Source organism: Lathamus discolor, chromosome 9 (genome assembly GCF_037157495.1).
Source record: "Lathamus discolor isolate bLatDis1 chromosome 9, bLatDis1.hap1, whole genome shotgun sequence".
Classification (NCBI taxonomy): Eukaryota; Metazoa; Chordata; class Aves; order Psittaciformes; family Psittacidae; genus Lathamus; species Lathamus discolor.
Window position 1 is genome coordinate 9,715,384 of NC_088892.1, and position 21,552 is coordinate 9,736,935.

Below are 21,552 nucleotides of genomic sequence, written 5' to 3' on the forward strand. Positions count from 1 at the left end.
ATCCCTTTATGTCATTGCAGCAATCAAATCGTTAAGAAAAATGATCTCTCAAATTAACCCTTTTCAAAGTGACATTAACTGTCAACAAATGAGATGGAGAATGACAGGAAACAGCTGCTTGTGTTTTACCTGTTTTGCCACCTGTTAATGGAAATGAAAGAATAAACTGGATATTATTGGGGATTTCCTGAAAAGGGTGTCTAGAAAATTAGCTTCAGTTCACAGTTAAATTACAGTTAAATTACAATTATCTCATATAAAAATAAGTTTATATCAGACTGTGAAGGCTAACAACCAGTTAAACAAAGATGCTTTATACGGTTTTGGTATTACAAATTCTAGACAGAAACAAGCTTGTGTATTGACAAAACATCGGCAACATCTGTTACTTGAAAATCCATAAGCTGTGCAAACATTTGCAACATTTTTTCCCCATCTATTTCTAAATATTGCTTTTAGACTTCAAAAGCAATGCAGATCCAGTACAAATTTCCTTATGTGAGCAAAGATGTTCTGCTAGAGATGTCTCAGGGCACACAGCTACCCACAAAATTGTAAAAATCTGCAAAACAACCTAGCAGAAGCAGATTAACAAATTTGACAAGGCAGTTGCTGGATCTTTACTTATTTTTACGCTACAAGCACTTACCTGATGTCTTGTGCAATATGCTATAAAGATATTTCCTAAAAGATTTTGGCAAATGAATTATGTAGCTGCAATGTAATAACGAAGGTAGAAATTTGTCCTGTTATCAGTCACACACATTCAAGCAGAAAGCCAGTGCAGCACAGTAGATAGAACTATAAGCTCTGGGATCTTCTCATTCAACCAAGATTGCTTCATACAAAAGTTGACAATACACTACTGAAAGCCATTGTTGATATTCACATTTTTTAAATAGCTGAACAGAATAGACAATAAGGCATGAAGGAAAACTTGGATAGGAGGCTGGCCTGGAGTCTGGGTTCAGAAAGGAAAAACTATAAAAAATGGACAATAAATATGCGATTCACATTTTTAATTGCCCTGTATGTGTCAATTAGCTGATCATTACCAAGCTGAAATTCCACCAGTTTTAAAAGAACAATAAAATATGAGCTATATTATTTTTTGTCTATGAAAATCTAAGTGCGGTTTTAAATTTGGCACTGAAAGAGATGTATGCTTCCATGGTTCACGTAAACCACCAGCTAATGAAAATTAAGGAATTTGTAAAATCACTGAAAGATCCTCCTATTAATTTAGACCCATCTGCCTGGGCTGAGGAGATCATTATATCAGAAAAAGGATCCATGTGAAATCACTTTTTAAATAGTGAAAAATCAAGTATTTATATTTCCTGTTATTATGCCCTACCCCTTGATTTCCTCAGTTAAAATAGACCACTTTGTCCACTACTGTCTTTGAAGAACTTCACAAAATTTTAGCAATCTTACGCATCTTGGATAATGGCTCATTTTAACAACTGTTTGTGTTGTGTTTGTTTTGTCTAAGGTTTCAGTGCCAATAGGCTAAAATTCTACCCTGTATAACTCAGTACAAGTAGATCTTACTCTTTCCTACTGACACCCTGTGTAGAAAGCACTATTAAAAACACTATTAGCAGCCAGTAAATAATAAGTTTAAACAATTTTATTCCTTGATAATCTAGAGATTCCAGCAAAACATTCTATTCCACTCAGTGGCTCAGAAGCATGGTTATCACCAGCTCTGCTTTGGATTTCATTGTATTCTGCTTCACCCATTCTATATTCAGTGCTGCTTTCTCCATTTTTAAATACTTTTTATGGAGAACATTGTTAGATTATTTCAAGCCAGTCCAAGAAGTTTATGATGCAAGTTGGTAGAGTAATTTAACAGGTTTTTTTGTTAACCCTTTTGTATTACCAACTAATTCTGATCTTGAATTTAGAATATGAAAGGCAATTTCATTTTATAGTGCATCTTTTCATTTTGTTTTCAGCTAGTCCTATTATGTGTGCTACTAGGATTTAGACATCACCTACATTGTTTAGCCTTCCTCAAAGAAAGGATGTTACTTGGTTTGCCTATGCTGTATCTGAGCTGCTTGTTCCAGGGAGTGTCTGAAAGCCCAGGTGTGTCCAAGACTTGGCACCAAGCACGTATGTTATCCTCTTTGTCAGTCTGAATTCAGCTTGAAATCAGGCTGCCTACAAATACTGCCTGACCCAGCAGCAAAATCAGTTAGTACCAGTGAGTACAACTAATGCGAGAACTAATCAACAAATAACTCTGAGCAGAGTGCCAGGGAAGGGACTTTGAGCAGAGAAGGCTTGAGTACATCCTTCTAAATGATTGTTACTTGGATCTCCATCCAAATGTTTTCCCTAAAGGCAGGGATTGAAACCACCTGATTAATACTTTGCACTTCTGCAAACCACAATGGGTACAACCCTATCAGTTTATATGTCATGTTCGCAGGTCCTCCTAGGGAAGTTCTAGAAGACATTCCCCATTTTAGTTGTATTTGACAAACCATCTTCCTGACTTTCTCTAGAAGTTACCAGCAGAGCGGAAACAAACTGAATTTAAACCACTTTGGTTCAGATTCCATTATAGGGCATCACTATAAACCAGGTTTTCTCTGACCTTGCAAACAGAAGCTGTGAACAGAAGTGGTCAAATTGCTTACACAACGTAGAAAGTCAAGAAAGTTGGAATGAAAACTACTGGGTCTGACATCATTTCAGCTAAAGGTGTCTCAGCAGGCAACCAGGTAGATCCTTGGATGTTAGAATTTTTAAACTAAGAACACAGAACAGATCTAATTGCATTGGTCTTTTTAAAACTAACTCATTCTAGACAATCAAGTCCTTCAACTCCAGCCCACTATAGAAGACATTTTCTAAGCTAAAACAGAAGCAAGTTTAATGCCTTCTTTTACATCAGGAAAAAATCAAACAAGCACAGAGCATTCTGCTTTACAACCAGCCTTCAAATCTGTCATACAGAGATACATATAGCTATTTAATAGAAATTATTGCCATTGATTTCAATTAGCTTATTGATGTTAGAGGAAACGTTTATCTGCAGTCTACAAGACTGGGTCTAAATCAGCTAGAGATAGGACATCTGTTTTGAACACTATTGCTTTTTCCCTTGTTCCTATGAGATTACTAAAATAACTTTGAGCAAGAAACCTAAACATCAAATATCAGCATAATTTGCAATATCTTTTTACATGCTTTTATTCCTTCTGATTCATTTTCACTGTGGTTTGCAATCTAATCAATTACATAAATTTCTAAGTTTTGCCAGGTCTGGAAATCTAAATAGCTATGGCAAGATCTTGCTATGGAGTAATGCACATATGAAAACCTACTTCTTAATGCACTGTAGGCTGCACTCCAAAGGCATGGGAGAACAAATAAGAATATGAACCTGGGCTCTTTTATCCAAAGCTATAAATCACAGAATACCTTAGCTTTCAAACAGGCAGAGGATTTGAATAAGGAAAGGAATCCATCACTAGATTTCCAGGTCAGGTTCCTCCTGTGTTATTACACAGATGCTATAGATACCCTGTCTGTTTAAAATTCGTCTGTTTTCAAAAGGATAAGAAATTCTCTTCTCAAACCCTCAGTGTTTCACCCAGTGGAATTCTAAAATTGTCAGTAATAATTCTGTAAATTATGTCTACAAGAAAATTGCAGTTTTATCCTTCTGAAGGAAAGCATTATTTTACTACATAGTTCAGTGTTCATCTCTGAAAATCACTTACTAGGTTGCTCCTGGCAAATTCACAAACTGCAGTTGTCAGGACTATCACAAAGTTGTATGCAACTTCAATTTAACGATAACATTACACTGGTTTTCACTCTAGTCTTCCATGGAGCCTGTGAATTTGTGGGAAAGAGATATTCAATACCAATGTATTCACGAACAATGAAGAAAATGACAGATCTGCGTTCTGAGGACATAGCATACACCTTGTCCACATTTCATTTGGATCCTTTCAAACAACTGCCAATCCTGCTTCCAGATAAGTATAGGACATTACATGTATTCAGTAACTGTTTAAATTATTTTAAAGTTTTAGGTTACTACTTTAATTGCAAAGTCTTAATTTTCCTCTCTTACTGAAGCCATGATATGAATTCTTCCCTCATTGTTATAATTTTCTGTGATATAAGCCTGCTCTAATTTACCACTCAATTGCATTGAATCCCATTATGAAGTCTCATATCACACAGAGTATATCTGAGTATAAAACATAAAATGCTTAGCTTGTAAGGATAGGGAGCTTGTCATCTCTTTAATTTGATCACTAAAATGAAATTTTGGATTAAAAAAGTTGGCCTATAATGGCAAGATAATGCTAAATATCCAGATTTTTGAAATGAGTGACACACTATGCATTTCACAGATAGAGATATGTGTGACCTTCACAGAAGTTAATTAAAATATGGAGAAAAAAAATCAAACTGCTTTTTTTTTTTTTTTTTTTTTCTAGGAAGCTTGTATTACAAATGTCCCTGACCCTAACTAATAGATGGGTTAGTCCAGTATGTCTGCTATTCCCCATGGAAGGTCCCCTTGAGTAATTTCCCTCTGGTGACTGTCAAAGTGAAGATTTCCTCTGTTGCTCAGATTTTTACAAGTTAAAGATAATTCTCTTTTGCTGGTCCACATGTGACATTGGTTGACATTTTGTCTGTTTTCAGGGAATCCTGGGTAGATCTTAAATGGGACATTTGTGTTGACTGCAATACCAGCTGATAATTTGTTTCCTTCATGCCACTATCTTAAATTGACAATAATAAGTCTACAGGCCCTTTGGTTTACTGAATTCTTGTACAGCAATAAGAACGAAGTGCTTGAAATAATGTAACACACAAATACATATTTTTTTTTGGTTGATGGAACAACAGTAATTATAAGAAATCACAGATTGAAAATCTAGTGCGTGTCTCCAAGTAATATTGAATAAACGGCCACGAATAAGCTAATAAATCAGTGTTTGCTTGCAGTGTCTTTTCAGATTCAAAGATAATTATTTTTTGTACATTCATGGCTCACAAACCATTCAACAGCTAAAACAAGTTGCTTGAATAAGCACAGTCTTATATGAGGTAAACTATCAGAGCTGCATAGGAAAATAACTTTCTCATTCTACAAAGTGTTTCAGTATTTCCCCAGCTTTCACATTCTAGAGTGGGGTGGAGCAAACACTAAATTCTTAATCTACTGTCCAGTCCCAGAACTGTGAAACCTACTGAAGAAGCAATACTAGTATCGGAGCACTTACCTGTCCTATAGAAGACTTATAGAAGAATTAGTTTAATTCTTTATTTTCCTAGTCTCTTCTACCAGAGCTAATTTCCATATGTAACACACTACTAAGCAGACAGCACACTTTCATCTTCCTTACTGGAGTTGTTCTATTTTGCAAATTAAGTAAAGATTCTTTCCATAGGAACTAGGATGTAGATCTGCTACAGCTGAAGAGCATGATCTAATCTTGGCATGAAAGACTCTGCCAAAAGACTATGTAACATTTTTGCTCCCACAAATCTAGTCCGGAACTTGTTTCTTTCCATGTTGTCTGTTCACAGTTGGCTGCTTTATTTGGATTATAAAGTGTGCAACATTTTCAATAGGGTAGACTAGGGAAAATTTATGATACAATAAATAGTATCTTCATGGTCAGACTAATTGTCTGGGTGGTGAAAGGTCAGTCACAGAAGAGGTTCAGGTCCTAAGTCTGAATGCTCCAACAGTCTGTGGACTACCCGCTGTTCCATGGTACGTAATCTTAAACTTGAGAAACCTTTCCCAGTCTTACAGAAGTAGTATGATCCCATGAAAAGTTTTAGTTTCAATAAACTGACATTTTCTGGTTTTCAAAAAAATCGTTTTGTCTAAACATTCATTGAGAGCGCTAATGGTATATATAGGTTAAATAAAAGATTGTCCATTGTTAGAAATCATATTTATAAAAATGATTACAAACACATTTCAATTGAGAAGGGGTAGAAAATACTAACAATGAGTGGCTAAATACTTGCTGCTTATATAAAGACACATTTTTTTTCTGGTACAATTGTGGAGCATAAGATATGGAGGTGGGCTTGAGGAAAAGACGCAATAAACAGTGGACTCTTTTCTATTTTTGCAATAAATTTTCACAAAAACATCTACAAAAAGGCCAAGTTGCCAGTGTTGGATGTTACAATGTATTTGATTTTTTTCTTTTTTAATATAAAATTGTCAGATAATCTTGTCCTGCAAAAATACTACATTTTAAAATTCACCGTGGAGCTGTCAGGCACCCACAGCCTCTCAGAGCTAGAGCTGGTACAGAGCTTGTGCTCCTTGTCAAAATTTAATGAGACGACCCGTTCTAAAATAATTGAATTTTCATATCAGAGCGAACCAGGATTACTCAGACAATAAAAATGCTGAGTCCTGTACTGTTACTGGCAAATACCTTTTGCTTTGCTCATGAAATCAGTATGTAAATGTTCAGGGTTTGTATTTAAGGCATCTTATGCATTTAGAGTTGTAGTACTAGCAATAATTTCAAATAGTGCCATTGATAAGTGGCTGGGTGGGTTGTTTTTTTTTTTTTCTATAATGTTCAAACTGTAATTTGTTTGGTGAATCAGGATAAGCATTTGCTTTATGTTTTATATAAATGTTAATGCAGTTGCAGTTTAATTATATTTCTTAACTTTCAGCATTTCAGAAGTAGAATTGGAAGACTACCCCTGTCAGATTGTCTTGCTTCTATGGAATGCGTCCATGAATACAGCCCCACTGACTTACTACTTTAAAAAGTAGGACTGTCCAGAGAGTTAGTGCCTGCTACAGGTGATGATTATGTGTGGAGTGGTGAGGCATAAAGAGTGTACAATTTTATATGCATTTCTCAGCTTGCAGGCTGAAAAGTCAGAGACAAATGTCCCCATCAGAAATACATAAAATCAAACCAATGCAAAACAAAAAACCATCCCAAATTGGGGACCATTTACATAAATGCTTCAAGCAAAAATAAAAAGTACTTTAGCAATATGGTGATTGGTAATACAGAAATGGCTAATAGAAATAATTAAATGGATTCACAATTAATTGTTACGCTGAATGTTACTCACAAATATTTATTTTATTGCTTTTCAGAGGTTATTATGAGATATAACACTACATGAAGAAGAATAGCTAAACTTTTCAAACAGGCCAAATGTCTGTTTTAACAGCAGGACTGTCTTAGCAACAGGAGTTTTGCATGATTGCACAAAGTTTTGCTAAATTTTAAATGTGTGGCAAATACGTATTTGACTAACTATATTTCACAAGAGCTACTGAACAACTCGTAACACTTTAAAGGCCTTTACCACATTATGCTTTCTCACACATAACTTCCTATGAAACACACCAGCCCGTCATCATTATTAACACTTAAGGCAGAGTTAGCCGCACACATAATTTTGTTTCCTGGACCAGCTCATCTAATTTAATAGATGTTCTTGTGTAGCTGCCCAGATATGAGAAACGAAGTTGGAAAATACATTTCTAAACCCCAAAGAGTTTGTGAGACGAGTTCCAATCTCTAATGAAAGATGGATTGAAAAAAAATTGCTGCTCCGACTGCTGTCCTTCACCCTTCTCTTAGTCAGGGAAGAGACTGCATTGCCTGATGGGAGATGTAGTTTAATCCTGAACATGGAATTAAAGCAACGAAGAAATGCAGGAAAGATGCAGTCTGATAGTAAAAGAATCTAGCCCCTGTGTTTCACTTATTTGACAGTAGAGTGATTGTGAGACCTGTAAGGCCAGGTGAATGTCTGAAGTTTTTGTTATTACAGTAATATTGTTTGGGAAAGTGATTATTCATAGTTATGGTAAAACTCGGAATTGCGTCAAGTGTATTTTTTTCTGTAGTCTTCAATCTTAACCAGTTCATAGCCACATAGCTGATATTCCCTATTTCAGAAAAAAAGACTTTCAGTAATACTTCTGCAGAGGAAGGTTACTTGATAGCGTTGTTAAAGAACATTATCCTATTTCCTATTAGCTGTGCATGAAGCCTCCAAGTTAAAGCTAGTATATTGTTCCACGTTAATACCCAAATAGTAATTTACAAGAAAAAAATAATCAAAACCAGGCACAAGAAAACTGAAACTTTTCCTGCAGATAAAAAGTAGGGTAGCTTGGAAAAACCCTAGAGGCAGCAACTAAAACCTTCAGGTTCCAGAACAAGAGATGTTTACCACTTTGGCTATAAGAAGCCTTGTGCCAGAAATAGTGTTTCTCATCTTTTTGGATGGCTTTTTCTCAGGTTTACAGCAGGAAAAGCTATATTGTTGGTGATGTTTCTGCAACCAGATACAATTACCCTGCTTTGGGAATAAGCAATGGTATTTTAAGAACATTGGATTTTGTGTTAAAATAGCTCCCCCGGCTCTGCTGCAATGTTAGTAACATCCAGAACAGCCAGAAGAACATAAATAAGCCAATTTTGTACTGCATTTATACCATTTGCACAGGGTGAGTTGCTTTTGTAAATACAGAGTTCCATTAATGTATGCAAATGTATTTACTGCATTGGCTTTTCAAAGGATGACTAAATTGCGATGGAACAGCTAAGAAAAGACAGATAAAACTCATTAATGTATAATTAAAAAGTTCAAATTCTCCAGAGATTAAGAAAGCCACTTTTCAGCCTGAACCCAAAATTCAGTGTTGCTGTTTTTACTAATGATGCATCATTACAGCTTCCTCTCCCCTTTTGCATTTGTATTGGATTAACTTTTCTTAAAAGGAGTTCTGTAATAATGTATCATTTATATGTACACTTATGACCTTACTGTGGTTTTGTTGTACAAATGCTCATTTATATGTATCAGTAGAAATATGCATTTTGTCCCATGACTAAGAAACGTAAAGAGTTACTAATACGGTCTTTTAGCCCTAAAAGACTTTAATACCCCTTTTCCTTATCTTAGATCAACTTTATTATAATACAGTAATTACACAGAAAAAAAAGTAATGATCATAATGTCAGCCACATTTAACCTCCTTTGATCTCCCATGATTCTTTGCACTAAGGGCTCAAGGAAAGGCCTTCACTGACTTCTTGATAACTGAATGAGTGATTATCCTCCTTGTTAATGGGCAATGATATAGAAAACTCTTCCATATGTACAGAATATTCATGAGGGGGCTGCACAAGCTGAGATAAGACTATAAGATGCCACAAGCAATCACTTACAAGAACACTATGAAAAAATATTCATACTCAGGGACACCACTAGCCTTGGGCTTCTGGATGAGGGAGGGAGATCTACTGCCATCTAACTGAGAGTGTAATTTGGAGAGAGGCCCTGCTTCCCTGGGGCTTCCCTTGACTGAGTTTTATTAGTTAAGTGCACATGGTAACATGACTATTTTAGCTACCGTATGTTAGAATGAGATTTGCCTTCACCTGATATTTTAGCTCCAAATATGTGCAACCAAAACAAAGCACAGACATACGTTAGCAACCAGTTGTATAGCAGGATAGCAGGGGCTGGAGGCACTTTGTCTGGGAGAAGCCAGCATTGCCCGGCCACCTGAAGGACTGCTCTTTATCTAGAGGAACTGGAGGTGAGGTAGTTGCATTTTCTTTTTCTGGGACTTTCTTCTACTTTTGGGACTCAGTTTCAATGCTTGGACTTGAAATGTGATCACAGTTACAAGGTGCATCACACACACGCACACCCCTGAGCTGGGTGTGCTTGTAAGGCAACAGCTGATGGCATGGCAGTATCTTCTCAGCCCACCTACTAACTAAATGGCACTAACAGACACCAAGCATAGTTCAATGGTTTTCAAGAGGGAAATGGCAAACCTCATTATAAAATGTTAAGTGGAGACACACTTGTCTGTTGGCAGCAGGTACCATAAAGGTGAATCTGAAGAAATCAAGTTTTGTGCAGGTTCATTTGTTGTACTGAACTAATAAAAAGGCAATACATAGCCCAACAATCGATAGATAACCAGCTGACTTAACAGTTAACTGATCAGTCTGCAGGGCAAATAGTTTTACTCTGCTATTGCAGTTTGATATTCCAACATTTTTTCCCTAATGAGATAGACATTTTAACACGTGCAAATCTTTCCACATTGATAATGTGAAAAAGATGCAGTTTGACTCAATCCAATTTTTAGGTGTCATAGTTTAAGCCAAGGTGATTTCAAGAAGTGTTATTTATTTTTTTATGGTAACATTTCTCAATCTCAAGACGCCCAAATGAAAAATATGTAGTCATCAAATTGAAAGGCTTCTGAGTTTGCCTTTGGTAGTCACTGGGAGAGTGCCTGTTGTAGAGGAACTGTGTGTGGTAGCTCCATCTGTATACCTCATTTCACAAGCATCTTTCTTCCAGCACTGCCATCAGAAGCAAATCACAAATTAGTACAGAAATCATACACCTATTTTTGTGCGACATAGAGATATGTATACAGATCGAGTAATGGAAGGAAGAATCTTCATATTTCTCAGCATACCAGCTACCCAACACTGCACAATCTAGGATGAGTGTGAGCATTCTGTTAGAGCATTTTTGCAGAGCTTTCAACTGCACAATTCAAGTAGAGCTGTACCTAAGGGCCGTAAAAACCTGCACGGGCTGTATGCACATGAAGGACCTGCTGGCTTTCAGTGCAGCACCAAGCAATACTTAGCTTTCTTTACACATGGGAAATACAGTTTATTCTTTTTTTTTTCCTGTATCAATAGAAACATAATTTTGGTAATTTCTAAAGAATGCACTAGATTTGAAAACTATTTCTGCAAAAATCCTTTATCTGCCTCCCTTCAGAAGTGCAGCAAATTCTAATATGATTTATCGAATGTCCTTGCTTCCGAAAGGCATTGTGGCCACTGAAATAATGAACTACTTGAAAGTCACATTTAATTTACTTCCAAAGAAACAAGCTAGCATTGCTCAAGGTTGCTGGGGAAACAGGAAAGCTGCTTTAGATCAGTTTGCAGCAGAGAAAACTTGCTGATATTTTGCAATTTGCACATGTTCACCATAACTTTAACAATCTCTTACTTTCAGAAACCTATTTCTGATTTTTTATTAAATATTCTCCTTCATTCCCACAGCATGGCCTTGTTTTCAGTTGTGGATTCAGATTTATAAGTCTGACTTAAAAATAAGCTGTTTTATCAGAACTGTGTACATATTTATTCTTTTGGGGCTCATTTGGTCAAAGAATGCTTCCAATTTCAGCCCAAGAGAAGCCCACAGCAGGCATAAAAATCTCATTTCTTGGGCTTCTACAGTACCACAGTTGCATGCAATTTCAGCTGATCAGTCCCTTTCCAAAATCTTTTACTGGGCACTCAGACTTTCTTGCTTTAAAGAAAAGTTATAATATTTTCCAGAGTTGTAAAATTCAAAGGCATTAACTTGCTGCTCTGCCATTAAGAAAATCACATTTGAAAGCAACATGCGCAAGTCTGTTTAATTTTGCTAATCCTTCTATGGGAGATAAATCAGAACCCCCTTTTCCCTTAAATTGCAGTACACAGATGTGATTTAACATGCACATATCCTGTGCTATAAAATTCATTCCCAGTTTACTGAAAGTTGCAGTGGTGGAATGAATGGACCAACAGAAACTCTAAAGGAAGCCTGTCTTTGACAGTAAGGGAAACTAGTGCACAGAGAAATCAGTTACCTTTTGGTACTGACAAACTGTGTCCTGCCTTGTACAGTAAGGTTAACTATTCATAATGAGCTTAGATTTTACCAAGTACATGGTGCAGCTAGGATTAGCTCTCCAGGTCTGCAGTGCTCAGACCTATGCTTATGGCTAGGTGCTTAAAATGATTGATAGTGTTGAGTCCAGATTGCTCTCAATTAATCTCATGGAAAAACAATTTAGAAAGTAGCCTAAACTAAAATATACGTAATACAAATGTAGCTGCAGCACACGCATGACTTGGGTTTTTACAGACACATAGATAATCAATGAGGTGTTCTGAATTATCTAGTAAATAATTCTCCAGTTTTCATGCCAACACACTTTTGGTTCAGATATTGGACACAAAATTTCACCACTATGGTGTTTGCTTCGTTTTGTTCATTAACATTCGTCTATACATCTCAGGGAAGTGCTTTTTGTATTCATTGCTTAGTTATATATTTTCAGGTTTTTAGTAACATTTCATCAAATCATCAGCAAATTTTGCTCTATTCCAGAACTAATTGTTTTAAAGTTACTGTTGTGGCGTTTTCAACCCCGTGCTGTATTTTATTTTCTTAACTCGTAGTGCTATCATATGCTAGGATGAATTAAAGAGAGTAGAAAACTGAGAACTGCAAAAGGTAAGTAACCAGTAGGGAGAATTTGGGCAATGGGAATAGCACAGTCGAGATTTAGACCATGGCCTTTTGAATACAACATAGACAATAAATAACAGAAAGAATCAAGGATAAGAAGAAAAGTCCCTGAGCAACTGAAGATAAGGTAAGGGGCTTGCTGCAAAAAGACTACTAATCTTAGAAGGAGAGAGCTTTACTTTCCGCTGAAGTCCTGCCTGTAACCTTAACACAGGAATCCTGCTGTGCCTGGAAGGAAAAAGGCCTGGGACTCAGCAGGAGAGCTCTTCTTGCTGCAGGGCATGCATACTTCTTCCTACTCTTGTGGAAGACAGGTAGACTGGCTGCCTCCCCTCAAGATGTGCTAGTGATGGGGAGTTCTGGAAACCCGTTGCAGGCTACTCAGAGTTCATTGATCATTCTCTTGCAAATGTAAATGCTGCTGTCACCCAGCCTTGTGAGGAAAGATATTGGTGACATAATCGGCTACAAAACTGGAATATAAGTGAGCAGGCAAGCCAAATTTCAGAAGGAATTCTTGATTGCCTATTACTGAACAATACCGACAAAATGCCAACTAAAACTGGGAAGCCTTGGAATCAACTCAGGAATGATTCAGTAACTAAAATTCACTAACAAATACCTTATCATACAATTCAAAGAATTTTGTTCTGTTAGTATTGTAGCCTTTCTGGTGTAAAAATCCCGGAGAAGGAAGTGGGTTGTAAGAGTAACAGTATACTCCTATAATTTGGTGCCATTCTTCGTTGCTTAAAAATAAACTCAGTTTTAACACCAGATTTATGCAGGTAAACATCATTTTTTTCTGGAGAGAAAAAAAAAAAGGAAGATAGCTCATTAAAGAGAATAAGAATAGGAACCAGATTAGGTCCAGTCAATCCCTGGAGTTGACTTATCAAGAGTCAACATTGGCACACCTAGGTTTATATTTATTACACAGTAAAATCAATGTACTTATATTGGTTGCGATTTTACCTCAAGATACCTGATGTGCATTAAGTACTGTGAGGTAGAAACAATAGGTGTTGGAAAATGTCTCTGGGGAGCACCAACATTCAATCTCCAACACAGCCACTTCTCATTCAATTATCCCCAGGCAAAGCACCCTGCTCCTGTGCCAGAGCAGAGTTTGGTCAGATATGTGTTTTGGGTTATTAGCTGCAATGCAGGCACAAAAGTGAGCACGAAAAACTACTGTCACTTGACATGTCCACTGAGTAACAGCTGTAGCCTTATTAATAAATCTAATCAGCACATTTGTTTGCAGACATATGAAAAATTATGTATTAATATATCAGATGAGTCTAGGTTAGCAGTGTTAACCCATTGATTATAGCCAGGTGTCAGTTGCTCAATTTGTGAAAGATTAGAACATGATATCAGAAACACAAATTACAGGAAATATTAGCTGAAAATCAGTCTTTAGAGTAGAAAGTTTTCACTCAGCTTTTAGCCTCTTATATGTTTCATCTCTCTCCTATTTGTATTGCTCTTCCTTATTTCTCTATTGTTTGTGAATGAAGACAGTGCTCTAACTTGAATGAGCAACTGAAACCTGTCTTGTTTTTTAAATAGTATGGCCACATGTCCCAGTGTTTTTCGAAAGAACAATTAAAGGGACTAGTGCAAAAAATAATTGGTTTTTGGCTACAAGTGCAAGCAGTTTCACCAAGAAAGGTATTACTCTGTCATCTTTAGGATAATATATCATAAATATCTGAAAGTTAATCTTGCTTTCTTGAAGGAAAACCTCCTACAGCTGCCATCGCTCAGAAAAGAATGTCTGAGTTTTTTGTACAATGCATCTTTGAGCAGCTAGCTTGGATTCCTCACACAAACAAAGGTGGGTAGCTAATCTTTTGCAACTCATCTAGAATACTGGGTTGCTTACTAATTTGGACTGTACAGTGCTGTGGTCTGGCTGATCCTGGCACCCAGCAGGCTCTGTGAAAACAGATAGCAAAAGAGCTCCTGGTCCACAGAACTTGCAAGACAAAATAACCTAGAGAAAGAGACACTAGAGGAGAAAACACAGACACTCATATGCGCAGTAATCTTACCTCGTAGAGTGCCTACTGTCTAGGCCACACAGCCTCACAAAATTACTTTGTATATTCAGTTTAGGTTTCACCTAAAAGTTTCAGAGCTGAGAACATATTCTGCAGATTTTTATCTTGAGAAAGAGACACAGAATAAAAAGAACAACTCACAGATCACAGGCAGCTGAGAGAGACCTCACTGGTTGCTTTCTGGGTGTTTCTTTACCATAGCCTTGATCGTCCAGAGAGCTATAGAAGATGGAGATGCAAAAGGATATTCTGAGATGATAAATCAAAGTTGATAGGTATAGCTTGGTCATTAAGTGATAGCTAATTTAGAGCATAATCATCTAATCCGACTTGAAGAGAACACATTATAATCGGGAAACATCTACTCAAATAAATACAGGAACTTAGAACAGTATTAAGAGACTATATTAAGAGATTTCTGAGAAATCATTTTTTTACAAGGAAAACTTCACATACCTACAGAATACTGTTAAAACACATTTGTGAAATGCAGATTCCTTTGTGCCATAAAGCTAAGCCTGTAGCTGTAAGAATTGCACAACTATGAACAATGACACTCAGGACAGGGCAAAATTAGATAATTTCTATCTCTGTATTATGTTATTGTACAAATTAGCATATCCTGCTTCTCTCTGGAATGAAAACTAGGCATATGGTTTTTTGCTGTGTTGTAGAGTTAATAGACAATAGACTGACCTATCATGAAAACACAGCAATGCAAAGTGTTGGCTTGTGCCAAGAGGAAAAAAAAGAAATAAAAAGGACAAAATGATCAGGGGAAGCATGAAATTCAAAGGAGAAAGTGATTTAATTGCATGGAAAAAAGGAATATTAATATGGGAAAAAATGTTCTTCTGTGAAATTAAGAGGGTATAACAGATAATGGAAAATAATAATAAAGCCATGAATTCTACACTGATAATGTCAGTTTAATTTAAAATGCTGCTAAATCTCCCAGTATACATTAGTGTGTATGTTAAGATTGGTGTGTACATAAAGGCACTCCAACAGAAACGCACAATGCAATGCTAATAGGGTTAGGTGCTCAGAATATAAGGTAACATAAGTGCCATTTGATGCAAGAGTTGCTAGGGAAGGCTATTTTTTCCTGTCTGTTAATTAAGTGAATTTAGTGCTTTTGAAAGGTGCCAGATTGACAGTCCTGAGACTGAAGTCCTCTATTCATGGAGCAGCTAGAGCCCAGGCAGTAGCAGCAAAGCTTCCTCACACTGCCCCTCAACCTTGACCTGGAGGGCTCACCTCTAGCGATGAGCCAGGCTGGTGGCTCAGTTTCCAAGCCTGTTCATTCTCTGGCCTCTCTGGGGAGGCTGCTGATAAAGGTGCTAATTAGGGCCAATTGTAATGGAGGGTTTTGTGCTGTGAACACCTGTCCATTAAGAACTGAACTGGGAACACCAGCTCTTTTTCAGACAAGGCATAGCACAACCTCTAACAAGTGAGCATTTTTCAAGCACTGCTGACCTAGGGCCTGAGTTGAGGTAACACGTACAGGAAAGGCAGCATAGGGATTACACTAAATTTCACCCAACATTTTTCTTTTGTTTTTGAGAGAGTAATGGGAAAAATAGTTTTTAAAGATGATGTCCACCCAATTGCTTTGATGACTCCATTTCTAGGCAGTTGACTCTCATTTTTCTTGACTTCTGCCTCTGAGGTGGGCTTTCTTTCATGTCTGTCAAACTATTTTGAGGAAACATGAATGAGCAAAACCAAGGAAAGGTGATAACCAATTCAGCAAAGCAATTCATGCTGTCTAAGTCTGTTATAAATACAAATTATGACAGTGCTTGCACAACCTCCATTTCTTTCTGTCATGATACTGTGCAGAAAAGGCATCAGTATCCTTTTGAAAAATGGAGCAACAGGAAGGGACTGTTATTGAATAAAACACTTCAAATGACCAAGCTGACTTTTGCCTATTTTATGGGCTGTTTGAGAGCAGAGGGTGGAATACAGCTTAGTTTCTGTGTAGGAATACTGGCTTTCCCAGAACCACACACAGTACCTAAGTAATAGGAGGATCAGATCCACATAATGACATTTCAGATAATTTCTTGTCATTCTGCTTTGATGCAGTTTTTATACCCTCGTGACAATAGCCGCTACCAATCTAGAAACAAAATCTCACTGAAACCCTGAGCCACCAGCCTTTTGTAAATTGTTCCCTTTACTTGATTTAACATAGGTAAATCAAATAAAAATCCCACTGTAAATAAATGGAGAGCTAAGTTGAGGCACATACAGTGCCTAATATAGCACAGTCCAGTTTAAAATAAGAGAGTCTTTAAATGTGTATGTTTGGTTGGGTTTTTTTTTCACAAGAGGCTGACTTCGAGCATTTATTGTCTTTCACCTCCTTCAAGGTGCAATAGAGAGATATAGCAGCTTAGTGTTCTTGACATCAGCAAAGAGGCTGAAAAAAACATTATCAGCAAAGAGCCAATCTCTTGTAACAGTTGAATAGTACTCGCGCTGATGATAAAGGTTTGGGTGAAAGATGAAATGAAAATGTGGCTAAAGCTGTTTGTAGCAAAACATGTTTTTTTTCTGTAGCACTTTTGCTCCATTGTAAGTGTTTATATTGAATGAATAGTTGGTGCTTTATGAGACTTTGTTGTTGAATGGAGAAGTCTACTTAGCATGAACTTTTTGATGGCTTTACTTTCTGAAATTACATTCAAGGGTTTCATGGATTATGCATTAGTCCCACCAACTTTCCACTTGAAGATAACATGGGCAGCGTCAGGGCTGATAAAGACTGAACAGAGTAAGGCAAACTAGTACCAAAAGCCCTAAATTATAGCTCATAGAAATAATTTCAAGTGCCAGCTGCAGTAGCGTGCCTTACCTAAGTGTTATATATGACATCACATCTGATGAGGCAGCTATTAAGTGACTTCAGTGATATTTCTTCACTTTTTCTCAACTCTCCTGTGAAAACTGGAAATCTCCTTTGGGATTGCTCTCCAGAGTTTTTAATCTCCAACAAGTAATGCCTGTACCTACATATACAAATAGCGACAATCATACACTAGGTCTACTTGCTCTCTTAGCTGATACAGCTCAAATCAGGCTGCCATCTGTAGGACTTTGAATAGGATTATGTGCTAATGTATAAACTCATGATTTGAAATTTGTTTGTAGTCACCAGTTTGGAGGTAACATTCAAATACTTGCTTAGATTTGACCAGGGACAAACCCATGTGCGCTTTTAAGAGAAATAAGGCCAAGATTTCAAAAGATAAGTGCTAATTCCTTAATACTGTCATCCACATTAAAATTGCTTTAAAGTATGTCCCCCTTCTCCAGCTCTGATCAGAAGAATAAATATTAACACTGGTTCTCTTCCATCTTTTGCACTGAGGTCACACTGGGGCATCATTCCAGGTTTTTGCTTATTTTCACTAAACAGATAGCCCCATGGGAAGTGATCTGCAGCCACTATGTTTGGAGTACTTCAAGACTAACATTCATATGAAAAATCAGCTAGATTCTTTTCTGTCCTGCTCACACCCTTCTGTTTTGGCACCCAAGCAAAGAGCCAATTGCTGCATCTTTAGCAGCCTTCTGGAATTTAAAAAAAAAAAAAAAAAGTTGTTTAAGATACTTAAATTAAACAAAAAGTAAGAAAAATGGTGGACAGAAAACTAGGACAATATCAGTCTTTCCCCAAAAGTTAATACTCAAGATAAGAATACTGAAACAAAAGGGTGCATCCTCCCATTACACGAAGACAGTCCAACTCTTACCATGGATGGTCATCTTAGGAACCATCTCAGGGCATTTTCATCCTCTAATATCCTAAGCATTTTATGGGCATTCCTGGATCATGGGTTAAATATTAGAGGAAACTGTCACACAATGTTTAAAACAGTGCCAGGAGACAATGAAATGTTTGTCACAGTTAAATGGCATTCCTACAGAAAGCTGAGTAGTGTGGTGACAATTAACAGCTAAAGTGAAAATTAAAAGAAGCATCAAAGGATATAAATCCTATGAATACTGACATTGACATTTCTGTTGTCAACTGACCAAAAAAAAAGGTAATTAATTGTTATAATAGAGAAGGTGATGAAGAAACGCACACACACCAACCACACACACAGCCCCAAACACCCATAGACAGCCTGGAATGGAAAAGCAACACATGCAGCACATGTCCCCTCTTTAAGGAGTCATTCTCCATACTAACACCGATTTATTGAGGACAAAAAGAAAAGCACAGATGAAACAAGGTCAGAAAGGTGAGTAGAAATAAGACAGTTATTATGTCTTTTCTGAAAGCAGAAGCAGATTAGAAAATAGGTCAGGGAGTGCAAGGAAAATGTTATTTGTATTCTGTCAGTTTGCAAAGGACATGCACATCTGAATGTAGCGATTTTGTAGTAACATCATATTCTAGTCCTAAGGAGTGATGTATTCCATATTATTTCTTGTTATTACTAATATTACTATAGATTTTTAAAAAGATGTTCCTACCAAAATCAAAACCCTGTTGCGATGAATGCTGCACAATAAAACACTAGGATTTGTGAACAGCCTATGGGCTATGGCAAACCAACAAAGTAGGAGCACTGGTACGAAGAGGCGATGTGGTTTGCCAGGAGTCATATACCAAGGGGAAATAAAGTCTGTCTGCATGTCCCAGACCAGTGCCATACCCAAGAAACACACATGCATTTAAAAGAGCCACTAAACTTTGCATTTTATTCTGATGTCTCAAAATGGTTGCCTGATAACAGAAACTTGGTTAGCTGTTTGGAAAATTGAAATTCTTGACCTTATCCACTTCCTGCTATCTTGGTTTTAGCCTGCTTTCCTCAAGAAACAAATCCTAAAGCCAAATGTGCTGTCTGTGTGGGTGCACGTGAAAGGGAAAAGGCTAGAGAAAAGCATTCAGTCACTTCACTTCTTATTCTTGAAGTCTTGTCTTCAGACAGTGGTGGAATTCTCCAAAGTTCTGTATTTCTGAACTGTCATTGATAAAAACAATGAAAAGAGACCCTACACTCTTCCCCACTGAGAGACCAGTCATCATTTCCCATCATCACTTTCATCTTTTAGCAGACTTCAAAGAATTCCCGATGCATTTCACACTGGAAACGTAAGTACATGTTCTACTGCTACTGGAACTGCTTGTTCTTCTTCAACACATGCACAGATTTACAATAGGTGGTAAGGAACAACTGTTTACAGACAAGCCTTAGTCTCCATTTAACGGAGGAGGACAGTGTGCTGTGGAGAAACAGCTGCAGTCACTAATATTACTTGTTCTTCTAAACAGATTCAGAGGACTGAGCCAGTCCTAAAATCACTGCTGACCCTTCATGCTATTCCATGCAGCAAGAAAAGCACTGCTGACTCCACTTCTGAACACCTTTATGCAGATTGGTGTCATGCTGCAGCTGAGGAGCCTGTGAACATTCTATCAGGTGAGCAGCTGGGATGAGTAATGCAATTGCAATTCCCAAATAACTCCAGAACCCCCAGAAGTTCCCGCAAAGCTTAGATCCACACCATTCCCTTTATACCCGTTAAAGGTGCTTCTATTTACTTCTCTTTTTACTCTAGTGTTAAAGCAAAACAGGAAGGACAGACAAAACCAACAAGTACTTCTAACAAAGAGAAGAAAATTCCTCAGTGAAGGAAAGCTCTCAAAACCATGCCATCAATAAATTTTTAGTGCAAGAGGTCCTCTTACACAAAATTGCTTGATTAAAAAAAAAGAGCAATTTTAACTGCTTTAAAAACTCACCCCACAACAACTATTCCTTACAATAAAATTAAAAGAAAATTACAAAAATTATTGTATTTCAAGTAATATTTCTTTTACCTCATCATAGTAAATACATTTTAACTTCAGTCAAATATTTTTGTGTTAACATTAGGAAGCAAAGTATTTCTGTGTAAAAAGTATGACCATGATTTGATTTTGAAAGCATGTTATGATTGCATTTTTCTTCAATTATATAAGGAAAAGATATATGCCACTTATATTTTACATGCATACCACAATGCACTAGAAGTCTTAAAAGTTCTACTGTTTACTTCCTCTAAATTCCTGGAACATGTAAAGGAAATGCTTTCTAGAATGCAGATTTCCTTGTGGATGTGCGGATTATTCTTCCTTAGTCTCAAGTATCAATGACTGAAATCTTACCCTAAATAAGTAGCTGACATGTGTAACTAATTTTCAAAAGAACTTTCTTTAAGCTTATTACCAAAGAAAACGCTTTCATTCTTGAGATTTTAACAATATAAGTAAAAGTAATTCCTTTATTACCATGCATAAAATCCTCTATAACCTTACATACAAGCCAAAAATTTAAGTAACTTCTAATACAGTCACAGAAATTACTTCAGTGTGTTAGCACTGTATTTTTAATACATATTTATTGTGGAACAATGCAGGAAGGAGTTTCCAATGTGTTGTGTCTACCATTAACCACATGCAAATTAATCATTTTCATTCTCTGCAAAAGTATTCATCCACTGTCTAATAAAATATTTATGGAAGTTACAAACCCAAATTCTTGAGCTTCAGCTGTGTAGATTTTGTTTCTAATTTTTATTGCTATCCTTGGCTTCTAACCTCTTCATGTGAGCTTTCAAAGTAGATAACCAAAGCAGCAGAAAACTAATCAAGATTGCAGCAGAACAAGTGCATAGTAACACAGTGTTTAGAATTTAACAAGCTTAGTGATTCAAAAGTTCTGATCTTACAATGATTTGTTTCCATTGGAGATACAGCTCTCAGGATCATTTTTGAGCACAATAGTTTATAAGCTTAATATTCAACAGTTTTGAAATTAATTTTTCTCCCTGCAATACTTTTTGGTGTTTAATTTTCATATGACTGTTTTATTGAACTGAGATATAACAATGACACTTTAGAAACTTTAAGGTGGCTGTCTTTCTGTGCACTGGTTTACCCATAAATACTGCAGAGAAATGGAAATAAAAAGTCCTCTAAAATATAAACTGCTCCTGTACAATGAAGTTATTAAAATTGTAGATAGACAGCCCTCAGGTTAAGCTACTCTATAGTAACTGTAGCTGTATTCAGCAACTACAAAGGGACAGTATAATTTCTTTTGGAGGAAAA

At 36.7% G+C, this 21,552-nt stretch overlaps 1 long non-coding RNA gene across 4 annotated transcripts in view; it reads right to left on the reverse strand.

Moving 5' to 3' along the window:
- Positions 1-21,552, reverse strand: part of LOC136019483 (uncharacterized) — a 71,566-nt gene that overhangs the window by 3,660 nt on the left and 46,354 nt on the right. For 2 of the 4 annotated variants that reach the window (XR_010614907.1, XR_010614905.1), the window contains 4 exons: positions 18,197-18,269; positions 17,296-17,449; positions 14,568-14,645; positions 10,090-10,391 (listed from right to left, as the gene is read on the reverse strand). This is a non-coding gene — a long non-coding RNA (uncharacterized LOC136019483). Of the gene's footprint in view, positions 1-10,089; positions 10,392-14,567; positions 14,646-16,050; positions 16,128-17,295; positions 17,450-18,196; positions 18,270-21,552 lie in introns of those variants that run through there. The other 2 variants (XR_010614906.1, XR_010614908.1) reach the window with 2 other exon arrangements.